We start from the raw sequence: 14027 nt of genomic DNA, 5'->3' as shown, positions 1-14027 counted from the left end.
AAAAGGGCATCACGGACACAGATTCCTGGTGTCAAAGCCATGGCCTCAAGCTCAACGCCAAAAAGTGCACTGTCATCCCCTTTGGTAAAAACTCTGTACCCATGAGCTACCACATAGGTGGTAGTCTACTTAACACCGAAAGAGTGATGAGACATTAAGACACAGGTGGATAGTAGTCTCTCCTTTGATAATCACATCACCACAGTAGCCAGGAAATCCTTTTACGTGGCACACCTCATCACAAAAGGTTTTTCATCCAGGGAAAAAGAGGTAATAATTGTTCCCCTCTACTCATCACTCATTAGACCCATTATAGAGTACAACGCCCCTTTTGGTATCTACCTCACAAGACATCTACAACAACTGAAAAGGCCACAGAAATACCTCACAAAGAGGATTAACGGCCTCAGACAGATGCCTTATGCAGACCGTCTCAAAAAACTCCAACTTTACTCTGTCGCCTATCACCTACTCAGAGGCAATCTCTGCCTAACACACAAACCTATGTCAAACCCAGAGCTGTTGGACATGCTCCACTTAAAGAAATCCCAATCCCTACGAGCTACACACTCTAGGGAATTAAACCTTGTCACTACAATAAACAGAACATGCTGTAGGGATAGATTCCTGTCCTAGAGACTTCCCATACTCTGGAACAAACTACCTATCTATATCAAACAAAGCTCCTCATTAGCACTCTTCAAGAAAAGTCTTGATGATTGGATGGGAAATATGAAATTCACCCCGGGGATCACCTCTGTGGCTCTACTCGACAGAGACACAGGAAAATCATTTTCTTGGGTGGCGAAAGCCAGGGTACCTTTTTGGCTAGGCTTATATAGGCCCTAGGGCCAATAGCCTAGTACCTACCTATGAACCTGTGAACAACCAAACTACAGCCTAACGTAATTAGCATATACAAAAATATTCTTCAAGGGACCAAACAAAGACAACCGTGGGTAAATCCAGCATTACCCACACCCAGAAGTGCGTTATTGCTATTATACTATGGTGTTAGTTTGTTTTGTATTATCTTTGTATTGTTGTTATTTAGGTTTTTGTTTGCTTTTCTTTGTATTCTTCCACTTTTTGTGAGATAAAATAGTCCACACTTTCAGTTTGTGTTTATTGTTTATTTATGTTTTAATTTAAATACATGTTATTTTTTAATTTTTCAGGAAATGTTAGGAAATAATTATATTAGTAGATATAGTTGTAAAGCTTTTGGTATGTCTTCATAGTTTTAAAGCTTTTGGTATGTCTTCTTGTTGTAGTTTCTTTTATATTTCTGTATTGGTTCTGTCTTGATGGCTGTCTATGTTCATATGTTGGCTTGAGTTCTTCTTAGTGTAGTATTTGTAATGAGAAATTGTGTTTATAGTTCATTTTATGTTTATATATTGCATCCTATCTATCTATCTATCAATATATATATATATATATATTTATTTATATATATGGTTTTAGTATAAATTTAGAGTTTAATTAGTTATTTTGTTGGGTTTCTATGTTGTAGATGTTTATTATTCCATAGTTTATAATCTGTTGTTTGTCTTGTGGTTTTTCTGATTCATTTTCCAGGTATGGATTTTCTGTGTTATGGACTTTCATTTTTTTTTTCTTGGTCCGTTGTCTGTTGTGTTATTGATAGTGTCTTCATGTATTGGATTTTTTGGTGTTTCTTGTGTTCCAGATATTATTTTTCCCCATGTTTTAAATTCATCTACTGAAGGTTGATAATACGATCTTAGTGATTTTTCACTTTTATGTCCTGTCACAGTCATTATTTGTCGTGCTTCCATCCCCGATTGTGACAGTAATGTTACTGTTGTTGCTCTTTAGGAGTGGTTTGTGTATCTCTGATAGGTTTGCTTGTTTACAGATTTGTGGTAACATGTTTGCAAGATAGTTTTTTCCCATTGGTTGTGTTGTGTACCATGTATCCATTTTGTCAAGTACATGTTGTGGATATTTTTTTGGGTGGAGGAACAGTTGTCTTGTATTAGGTGGTCTTTTTTGTAAGTATTTTTTTAAACTTTTTACAGGACATAAAGGGTCTGTGCAGTTTTCGAACATGAATCTTCTTAGCAAATGTTTTGTAACATCATAATGTTCTTTGTGGTTTTTTTGTATGTTCGTTGAAATTTTTTGTTACATATTCTGTGCCATCTGTATCTTTGTTTATTGTAAAACTGTCTTCTGTGAGGTATCGTACTCCTTCATTCTCACGTCGTGCAAAGTGTAACTGTATATCAAACCATACTTTTCTTACTAGTCCGTCTGCTGTGTTTGGGGAAAGTGTTTGGCTGTTTCTCAGTTGTGTTATTTCTTGCATTGTGAGTGGCTGGTGGTGTTCTGCTGTATCTTTTCCTTGTCTTCTGTAATTTTTAATTACTGACTTAAATACGTTATTTGCATTTGTTAGAGATATATCTGTTATGATGTTAATCTTTCTATTTAATGGTGGGTTGTTTATATATCTGTTTAGTCCAGCACGTAAGGATACAAATGCACTTGTTACATATTCTTCTCCTTTTGTGTTTCGTACTGTAGCATAGAATTCTCCAAGTATTGTGTTTAACTTTTCTGGTGTAATAGTGTGGAAGTCTGTGTTGTAGTTTTTTTGTTTTTTCCAATTTTGAAATATGTTTATAGCCCACTGTGTTTGTTTTCTTGTACTTAATTCTTCTTTTTCTAATTCTAGTGTTTCTATTTGTTTAAGAGTTTTTTCTGCATGTCTTTTACGTTTCTGAGTGGAATAGGCTTTTAATGTTTTTTTACCTTTCTGAAGAGTATGGCTTGTCACACTGTTGTCTTCTATAAGGGCTGTGTTATGCTGTAGTAATTCCTGTTCTTCTGGTTGGAGAATTTCCTTGCTTGTTGATGGTTTCATTGTGGTTTGTGGTATGTTCTTAAATATTTCTTCTATTTCACTGTCACTTATTAGTTCAAAGTTTACTTCCATTTTTTTTTATTATTTTCTATCTATGGTGTCTCTTGTTTGGGTGGTTTTTTCTGTCTGAGTTTGTAGTGTTTCTGTTTAACAGGGCTCGTGCAGGTTTTTGAAGGGATGTAATCAAAAGGGCTAGGTGGTGCTTGGTATAATATAGTTTAAGCAGTGTAGAACTTTATAACGTGTAGTTATGTTTTAGTACTTACAGGTATGTTAGAAATGTGGTGTAGTTTTAATTTGTATTAATTTTTTTAAATATGTAGTTTTACTAATTGGTCACTAGATGGTGGTGTTGTATGCGCTTTTAGAAGGTGTATGCTGATGTGGAAGTTAGGTACGGTGTGTGTTTTTGACTTTGCGAGGGATGTGTACTGTGTTTACTTTTAGTGTGTACATTTTTGGAGTTGTTTGTGTATAGCTATTGTAGGGAATATAGCTGAGTGAATGGTTTTATCAGAATGCTTGCTTTTATTGTATTTTAAGTGGTGGTTATGTAGTGTGTGTGTGGTGTATTTGCAACTGCATGACATTTTATTTTATTAGTGTTCGAGGTGAGCGACTGAGGACTGTAATAAGGGAATTGGTTAGTTTTGTGTGATTAGGTGTAATTGTTAGGTGTTTTTGGTATTACATTTGGTTATGTTTATTTGCTGTCACCGCAGCATGATATTTTAGCGACCGGACTTCTTCCGTTATTTGTTGTACGATTTACTATGTGCACGCTGGTTGGATTAGCCAATCAGCGTGCACGTTTATCGGCTTTTGCGAACATCGCATGGTATAATATGCATTATTTGCCTTCCCTTAGCAAGTTAGTTGCTGTTTCAATTCTTATTTTTGTCTTTATACTGTCTATAAATTGCCTTCATGCTAAATTTCCAATGGGTTTCCTTATAAGTTCATAGGAGGTTACTAGGCTATTGGCCGTAGGGCCTTTATAAGCCTAGCTGTGTTATACCATTGTTCCCATATTGGCCAACTTGTATGGGCTATATTTGCAGTGTGAGTCTATGATCAGCAGCGACTGCCCTTATCCAAGAGGGATGTAGGTGACACCCACAGGGGTAAATTTACAGTCTCCCATCTAGTTGTCTAAGTTGCGTTTAAATAGGCTCATTGAGGAGCTCTGTTTTGAGTAAATTGGGAGTTTTCTCCAGAGGAGTGGCAGTCTTTGGTAGACATATCTGTCTCTTCAGCATGTTCTGTTAATGTCGCAGGCTAGGTTAAGATCCCTAGAGCAAGTGAATCTTGTCCCAACTGACTTGGAGATATGCAGCATTTCCATTACAGCAGGGACCAAGACTGCTCTGTAGGCCAGGCCCAAGTTGCTTGTTAGTAGCCTGTAAGATACAGAGTACAGGGCCTTCAGTCTGTCCATGTAAGTCATGTGTTGAAGGCCCTGAACTCTCTTGGTGAGAAACCTCTGTAGTCCCTCTAGCTGCTGCAGGTGTCTGGTGAGGTACATACAGAAGAGAGCATTGTACTCTATTAGTGGTCTGATGAGGGATGAGTAAAGGGGAGTTATAGCATCCTTAGCTGTGAATGTGATACCCTTACTTATGAGATATGCAACATAGAATGCCTTCCTTACCACTTATGGTTGCTATCAACCTGTGTTCCAAATCTCTCACCACAGGATTTTATGTAAGGGGGGGGGGGTACTGTTAATATTGTAATTTTCATGGAATTCCCCTTTGTCAAATGGGATGATAACGCATTTTTTTTTGCATTTAGTTTAAGACTGCGGCTTTGGTACCTATCATTTGTCTGTTAAGCCCTTTTTGTAGTATGTCAACATTGTTGGGGGACTCAGTAATTGTACAGGCCATTTATTTTCACCTGGACATCTGAGAAATAGATTCCAAACAGTAGAGGGCCCAGCACAGATCCTTATGGTACACCACTGGTAAGTGATCTTCTGGTAGAGGTAGAATCCCCAACTTTGACTGTATGCATTCTGTCAGTGTGCCAGTTGGCAACCCATCTAGTGACATATGAGTTAATTTTCAGATGGGTGAGTTTCTCAAAGGTGCCTGAGTTGGGGATTGTATCAAAAGCCTTGGCTAAGTCAAGACAGGCTGTATGTACTGTTTTGCCTTCATCCAGGGCTTTGGTGACATTCTCAAAGAAGTCCACCAGGTTTATTAAGCATGATGAACTCTTAATGAAGCCAAATTGGGTCAGTTCACCTATGTCTTTGTTGGGAAGGTCCATGATGATTCTCTCCATGGCCTTACAGATATGACTGGTTAATGGGAATCACTATTGCTCTTCTCCTGGTTTTAATCCTTTGGCATAAAAATGTTTTCTTTCATCACTTTACTTATCTTTGGCTTCTGCTCTTACTTCTTCACTCCCTTACACTTTTTCTAAGCACTCTGCACTGTCACATCCCACATCGCATCATGCCAGGGGCGGCTCGTGGTATTGGAAGCCCTCCCACCTAGAATAAAAAAGAAAAATCTGTAAAACTAAAAAACAAACAGAAAAAAAAAAAAAACACGAGTCTAGACTGAAGTCCGGCTAGAGAAACACAGGTACCCAGCAATCATTGCTGCAAATGCACCCAGGAATCAGTGCGGGGACGACCGCACAGAAGAGGAGGTCTGGACTGCTTCGGCTGCAGGCAGATCCAATCAGGACTGAGAGAGGTGAGCTGCTCTGGTGGGACTTTCTTTGCGCAGGCTCATTCAGGAGGTAGGTGTAGCAGGTTTTGGTCACTGGCTGGATTGCTCCGTGTCACGGGTGGATTTTGCTGCTTCAGGTCGCTGGATTGCTCAGGTGGTTTTGCTGCTTGGTCAGACATACATCAGGTAAGTAAGTGTGTGTGTTGCTTCAGGTCATTTTGCTGCTTGGAGGAGTTTAGGTCGTTTTGCTGACTGGAGGAGTTTAGGTCGTTTTGCTGGCTGGAGGAGTTTAGGTGTGTGTGTGTGTGTGTGCGCGTGTGCGCGTGTGTGTGTGTGTGTGTGTGTGTGTGTGTGTGTGTGTGTGTGTGTGTGTGTGTGTGTGTGTGTGTGTGTGTGTGTGTGTGTGTGTATATGTGTGTGTGTGTGTGTGTGTGTGTGTGTGTGTAACATGCCCCTGTTACTATATACCGGTGGCTAGAGAGAGCAAACGGTGGTGGATAGAGACTCAGGCTTGAACCCTGTACCTTGGATGCAGGTGGCAAGGACCTGAATTCCCTATCCACCACCATTTCTAAAAAACTTGCAGATTTTTGCCTCATATTTGTTCTGTTCCTCATAAAATCTGTGGTTTCTGTATCTACATTTTTCCTTGCAAAGTCTGTAGTGTAGTGGTGCACTGGTAGCATTGTTGCCTAACAGCTACAGGTTATCTGATTTGATTCTTGGCTGGGGTGCCTTCTGTGTGGTGTCTGCATGTTCTCTTTACTTGCAAAGATGTGATTGGCATTTCTCTCTACTCTGCTGAAAATTGTCTTTTGTTCCAAGTCAGACTAGTTTCCTAGTTAAAAGTTTAAAAAATAGGGATTTGAATTTCAGACTTCATATTCTTCAGAAAGTACATGGTAACACAAAATTGTTCTAGCAGTTGTCTAAGTTTATAACATGGATATTTGAAATTTGTCCCTATTTTTGGGACTGTATTTCCCCATTATTGGCTTTGTCCAGGTATTTGTGCTAAGGTTGAGAGTTATCTATGGTGAGAACTGTATTCATTGAATGTTTGGGGGCTATATTCCCTCCCCATTACTGGCTTTGTCCACATGTTTTTTGCTAAGAGGTTGAGAGCTATAGTGAGAATTCACTGAATGTTTGGGGGCTGTATCCCCCCCCCATTATTGGCTTTGTTCAGGTGTTTTGTGCCAAGAGGTTGACAGCTATGCTGAGAACTGAATTCACTAAATGGTAGCCATTTAAGTTTATGTTCCTCTCTTTTACAAAACAGCTGATTTGGTATAGTGGTATGTCTCTCTGACTGTTTTGCACAGGGTCCCCTGGGTTAAAGACGTGGCAGTGAAATGTATGGTGGTAACACAGCATTTTATTCTAGCAACTTTCCAACATTATACAAGCAATGTTTAAAATGTGTCCCTGGTTGTCTCCCCCCCCAAATAAATTTCGGCTTTTTCCAGATTTCTTGTGCTGCAAAGTTCAAAGATACAACTGCGTGTCGAGTAGATTTTACAAGGAGCTGAGAGCTGTAAGGGAACAAAACTTTAGTGCTGCTTATTCTGAGTCTGCTTGCATTAATAGCACAACAGGTAGTGTACTTGCTTTTGATGTAGAAGGCTGTGTGTTCTACTCCCACAGTAGAGGCATTGCTGATACTGTACTGTGTTGTAAAGTGGGTGGATGCTGCAGTCCTTTTGGCAAAGATACCTAGAGTAGTAACTATGAACCTGTTATCAGTTTGCCATACGGTCCCTATTGCAATATTACTAGCTTATTTTTATTTATTTTTTAATGCATGCAACATAGGCAATTTATTCCTCAAGGGCAACAGGCACTTTATTTGTAGATGAATAAACAGTGACATATAAAGTTGTTTGCTAGCAGCAACCTCTTCATTGTTACAGATTTCTTTAATGTGGAATTATTTAGATGACTTTTACTACTTCAGAGATTGTGTATATTTACTGATACTGGTGGACTGTAGAAGGTTGAGTAGACTTTTATGATGGAAATGTTCTGAATTGGGTAGTTTTGTCATTGGTGCATGCATTTTGTTTCATTGTTTACTGGAAAAATGTTCAAAACAATAAATTTAAAATGCTGTCTAACAACTGTACTGTATTGTACAAGGAATATAATTTAGTAGAATCAGGAAGGTGTATCAAAGAGCACATGTATGTTTCATGTGCAAGGGGCCTATGATTTGAAAATAGCCCAAAGTTAATCTTTATCTGCCACTGGCAAAATGTATTTTCTTTGAATGTGGGTTTCAATGCTGTTTCATTGAATGTGCGTTTCAAGGGCAGAGAAGTTTTTAATGCTAAGCCTGTTTTCATTGTGAGACTGTGTTGCTTTGTTTAGCAGATATCTTAGTGTTTATGCTGTAAAATGCAAAATAAAACTTTCAAATGAAATCCAGATCATCATAGAAGTAAAGCAGTATGCACATTAGTGCTTATGGTAAATGGAGTGATATAGCCAAGTAATGGATCATTGGAATGGCTGCAGGGGGGAGGGCTCCATTCGACCATGATTTTGTGAGGGGGAAGGGCGGCAAACTCAAAGACAGCCCCAGCTGAACTATACCTCCCAACTGTCCAGATTTTCACAGAATGAATAGATTTTTGCTTCTTATTTTTGGTTTGTTCCTCATAATATTTGTGGTTTTCTGGAAAATCATTTAGTAATTAAGTCACTAATGACACTGAGTTTCAGACTTCATAACCTTCAGAAAAATGCATGCTGAAGTAAGACCTGTTCTATCAACTGTCTCAGTTTATACAAGAGCAACTTTTAGTACTGTTTATGTTCCCCAATATATTTGGCCTTGTCCAGATTTATTGCATTAACAGGTTGAGAGGTACATACAAATAAATTGCTTTATAGAATTAGGCATAGCCAAACCTCTCAACTGTCCCCGAATTTGGCTCAAAATGTTGCTCTTCCCCTAATAATCCCTCCACAAAATAGCAATTTTGGAAGAAAACATGGAGGGTTTACAATTTAGAAATAACTGTAATAATCAGAGTTATAGATTACTTTTATTTCAGAAATGCAAGTAGATTATTTTATTTTGTCAGCTGCTCAAGTTAGCAGTACTATTATTATAAAATGTCCCTTCTTTGACAGGTTCCCAGCTGTATTGTGTGGCTATTTTATATTTTTGCATCACATTTTTGGTCCATTTTTCATAAAATTGTTTTTTTGGCAAATTAGTGGTAAATCATTAAAGACTGAAGTTAGAAAATGACAGACATTTGAGTTTCAGATTTCATATCCTTCAGAAAATTCATACTAATACAAGACCTACTATTCTATTATCTTTCTAAGTTTATAAGAGCAATATTTAAAAAATTGTCCTTATTTTTGGGCCTTTGTTCCACTTCTATGTATGGCTTTGCTCTGATGGTGAGGTATGACAAATGTGTTGGGGCCATCAGTCAGCCAGAGACATTTCAAATTGTGACATACCTGTTGCACCCCACTCCCCCATGTAGTGACTCTGGATGTGTCCAGGCAAGGCAAGGAGCAGTTGTGCAGTGTAAATGTGCAGGGTATCCCCCCATGCAGTGTAAATGTGCAGGGTATCCCCCCATCCAAGGTAGACACAAGTACCACAGTGGCTTTTCATCTGTTCTTGATTTTGCAGAATGGTCTGGTTTCTGTCATATTTTTGTACAGTTGATTTATGCTTATTACTCAGAAAGTGCCTGTTGCTCTGTGTTTTACGTAGCAATGCTTTAATGACCATCAGGTAAGCTTATCTGAGATCATAACATGCAAGTAAGCTTTAATAAGCATACTGTTAAAGAATTGCCAACACTGAAGCCTTTCTGTTGTTGCCATGCAGAGAATACTTAACTAGATAATGTATAAGCATTGGGTATTGAAATGCATATGACAGTATTTGTAATAAAGGACAGGATTACATTATTTTAAGAAGCTCATTACACTTGTTGGAGACTTCCAGTGATCTCTGAGGGCTTTACCCGTAAACTAAACAGAATGCCATTCATGTGTGGTCCATAACCTGTACAGTAAGCCTTTAAGCAATGTATCTTGAGCTTGTTTGCTTTTCATTTTCACTTTGACCGTGTTTTCCCCATGAAACAAGTAGATAGTTGTCAGGCAGCAGGCCTTTTTTGGATAAACATTTTTACAAGTGGGGGTATCACAGAGATTGCTACTTTCAGCATGTTACTTGGTAATTTAATAAAGCTGAATATAAATTATAATTCAGTGCAAGGAGAAGCGGTTTGAGCTGAGTTCTGCATGTTTTTCTTATACTTGATTTTAACTGGCATTCCAGTAATGTATTTAAAAAGTAATTTATTTTTTCATGCCTCGCAACCTTTTTGTTTCCATCTAGATATTAAGTAAGCTGTCAAGCAGCCAATGCATTGAAATATTTTTTATTCTTTTACACTTCATTTGTCTTGATTGGACTCTCATAATGAGGGTTTGGCACCCAGGGTAGCATATTTAATTAATGTTTAGTTTTTGTAGTTTTGAGCATAGCTCCTCCCCTTTCTAGTTGTCCGCACCCCTTCCCATTGACCACACCCATTCGGCTATCTCCTGCAGCCCCCCTTTGATTTGACGTCATCAGCCGCCACTGCATCATGCTATCATTCCTGCACATCTTGGTCTTCTTGGAAACCTCTGAATTGTTGCTTATCTCTCTCTACCACAGAACCTCATAGTAATGTGATTCTGGTACTTCCACTTGAGATTAGGACAGTGTCAAACTGTTACATCTGTGAAAAACCAAGTCATTTCTCCTAAGATGTCCAACTGCCACATCTGTGAGAAACCAAGTCATTTTCCCCAAGACAGTTTCAATCATATCCTCTGGATATTTAGTGTATTTGTAGACTCTGGCTCATTTACATTTTTTAACCTATCCTTTACCATCCTTTTCAGCATAGAATGTCACAAGAAAAGACTAAGGGGACCTAACATTTATGAAAAACAATTCAAACCAAAGTAAATTTATAATAAAAGGAAAAGCAGTATGTACATTGCATTTAAAGTAATGTTACTGAAAACTTACTTCACACATTTATGAAAACATCGTTTAGCCTCTTACTATTTCTTACACATCATAATTCTATTTTCTTCAACACATCATAATTATCCCTCTTCTTATTATGCAATATATCAGCATGTCTGCTATTTCATAAATACTATAAACATGTAATCATTTTAGCTCAGAATTTCCATTTCAGATGTTGTTTTCCCATCATAATATACATATAGTATGTTTAATGTCAGCCTTTCGGTCTGCAGACAGCAGTTTTCTTTAAAAAATAAATCTTTCCAAAACTATATCTAAACTTAAAATATATATACATATATATATATATATATATATATATATATATATATATATATATATTTATATATAATGTTTTTTTTTAACCTGAATATTCCCTTATTTTAGTTTAAGTATTCCAGATGTTGTTTGTTATTGAATGTAACAAACAGGGTAAAGCACTAACCCAAAAAAGAACACATCTCAAACTCATCCTGGGCATGTAAAAAGCATGATACAGTTACAGGTATAGTATACTATACGTAGAGCTGGCAAATTCAGGCAATACACAAACAGAGTGTTGTTTTATAAGATACAACTGGATCACATAGCAATTGCTCCTGTAGTATCGTAGAATACAATATACAAATGTTAAATTATTATATATTATTATATATTATATTCAGTACATGTGCTATTTTAGATAGTTTGAAAAGATCATAGTGGTTGAGTAATAATTCCTGTAGTTGAGAATAGTACAGGTTATATTTAATGTAACTAACCGGTCATGCAGATGTATTGTTAATTATTTGTATACAAATGGGTGTTTATATTAACTGTGTGGGGGAGTTGAGAAAGTAGATAAGATGGCAGTGAAAGTGAAGATGAGAGACAGGAGAGTGTGGGTGTAGTTGAAACAGAACAGAGATTCGTATCTACAGGGATTTGTTAAATCTGAGTTGAATGAGATTGGATCTCTTATTGGACGATTTCTATTCAGCTTTCATTGTACTTCACTTCAGCTTTCAATGGCAGTTTTTGTAAACATAATCACCACTAAAAATCCTCCAGCTCAAATGAGACTTTAATGTTTTAATTCCTAGCATTGGTGATTTTTATTTCACTTTACTAAACGTGTTTCCAGTTTTCATAAAGTAATACTGTTTTCATTATATGTAAAAACTACTCCTTCTCACTTTTTCTTCTATTTGTGATCATTTTTATTTATTTATTTATTTATCTGACATTTGGTAACTGTGAAAGTCCAAATGGGTCAATGGCCCATTTTTGGTGGAGGCTCAGGGAGAAAAACTCCTTCCCATCTTCAAAAACATTTAAACAGTAGTTGAGTAATTATATACAAGGGGAGAAAAGCCTCACAACAGATTCAATATTTTACAATAACTTGGGGAGAAAGGCTCCACAAAAACATTTTAGAGTAGTTGATAAGTAATATACAAGGGGAGAAAATCCCCACAACAGATAATAACACAAATTGAAACACTTTTACAGAAATTTTACTAGGATAAATTGCAATCAAGAATACTATATGTACTGCAAGTAGACAGACACACTCCAGACATGGATAGCGTATGTCAAGTAAACTAATACATAGTTATTCAAAATATTGGATATATTTCTAATAAAGTATGGAGGTGAACAATTACAAAAGAGTAGTCTGCCAAAGTAGACAGAGGAATAGAGTGAAATAAGGAGGGTAATTAGCAGGACAAAAAATTAAGGACACAGAGAGAGAGTTGATTATTATTACAATGATGAGAATGTTATGGAAAGACACAAGAACGGAAAGTAAATAATCGTAAGATCTGGCTGAAAATGTAGAACAGCATGCATTAGTAGTATATTATCATTAAAGTGAGAACTTCTTTTGATGTTGTGCCATTACTGCCCACTAAGATATGAATATGTTAGTGAATTTAGAGTGGGAAAGGTATAGTTATAGTGAGTACTTGGTCATACATCTGTTTTGAGGGTTGTGCAGGCACAGTTCCAGGTCTATAGATTTTTTTTAATTGCTCTTGAAATGGAAAGGTTGCTAGCATGTTTAAGGGATAAGGGGACAGAGTTCCAGGAGTGGGCTACATAGATGGAATAGATTTCCCTGTTGACAGGTGTGGTTTGTACGTAGAAAAGAGCATTTTGTTTTCAAATCAAAATGGACTAGCAGGGTGTATGTGTGCAACAAGTCTAGTAGGGCTTTGCTTTGTTCTGGTTTGTATATTAATTTCTGGACTGTTGAGTAGTTAGGTGTAAATGAGTTGTTTGGGTAATTTAAGCCAATCAGGCTGTTTCAGGGCTAAGCGGCAATGGGCTCTGTTTAATGACTTAGTGGGGAATTGGTGGTAGCTTTGGTGGATGTAAAAGATACCATGGCCCCTATTGAAAAAATCAGGGGTAATTTATTAAAATATTACAAATTACACTAGAAAAACTCAATCAATGTACCCTGCAAAGCAAACTTATAATACAGTAAGTAACAAAAAAGAACTCCGACAAAAACAAGAAAAAGAAACCAAGAGCTTAAGGCAAACAAACACTTCCAGGACACCACAAATTGAAGAACAAATCATACCAAACTAAAGTGGTGGAGATTTTGGTGAAGATTTTGGCTTTCAAAATCCAGTAATCCCAAAAGATAAAAAGTGGAATCCACAAATGTCGTTGTATGCGAAAATCTTCTTTAATACAGAACCAACAGAATACAAACAAGCGCTTTCACCCAGTGGTACTGGGCTTTCTCAAGTTATAATACAGCCAATAATATCTTCATCAAAAGAAAACAGTATAAACAAATCTTACTTATTCTGTTCATTTTGTTCTACTTTTTCAAGCTCATTATCCCTTATACCATAACCACAATTTAATACACTTCAGAATATGTTTTACATCCCATAATTTGTTAAAAACAATACTTTTGTTCTTGCTTTCCAACTATGATAAATGACAGCAATACATAACTTATCTTTATATTCAATATCTGTCTGACAAAGACCCTGATAATAACCATATATTACATTAGTCGTAGATATTTTGGGCTAATATAATAAATTCATTCTGCTGCAAAATAAAATGCCATAAATCTTGAACTTTAGGGAATTCAAAAACATATGTTTATGACTAATGTTTTAATATACTTACTGTGTATTTCCTTACATGTTGACGGTGTTGTTTAAATTTTTTATTGTTTTTTAACCTTTAATATAATTGAATGGACTCTTTTGATGCTTAGAGTATTAGTGAAATAGAATACATGGAAGGGGCAGTTCCTTATGGTAAAAGTCCTACCACCCAACTTAGGCCCTCCTGGGCAAATAAACTATGGGCAGGCTTTATCGAGGGCATGCCCATATTAAGTGTTTATAAACCTTTAAAATTCTGAGAC

At 36.8% G+C, this 14027-nt stretch overlaps 1 protein-coding gene across 1 annotated transcript in view; it reads right to left on the bottom strand.

The window, feature by feature from the left end:
- C5 (complement C5) overlaps positions 1-14027 on the bottom strand; it is a 1726304-nt gene that overhangs the window by 882175 nt on the left and 830102 nt on the right. The window lies entirely within an intron of this gene.

Source organism: Protopterus annectens, chromosome 16.part0 (assembly GCF_019279795.1).
Source record: "Protopterus annectens isolate FY-2018-M chromosome 16.part0, PAN1.0, whole genome shotgun sequence".
Classification (NCBI taxonomy): domain Eukaryota; kingdom Metazoa; phylum Chordata; order Ceratodontiformes; family Protopteridae; genus Protopterus; species Protopterus annectens.
The sequence above is the reverse complement of the archived record's forward strand: the minus strand, read 5'-3'. Positions and strand labels throughout refer to the sequence as shown.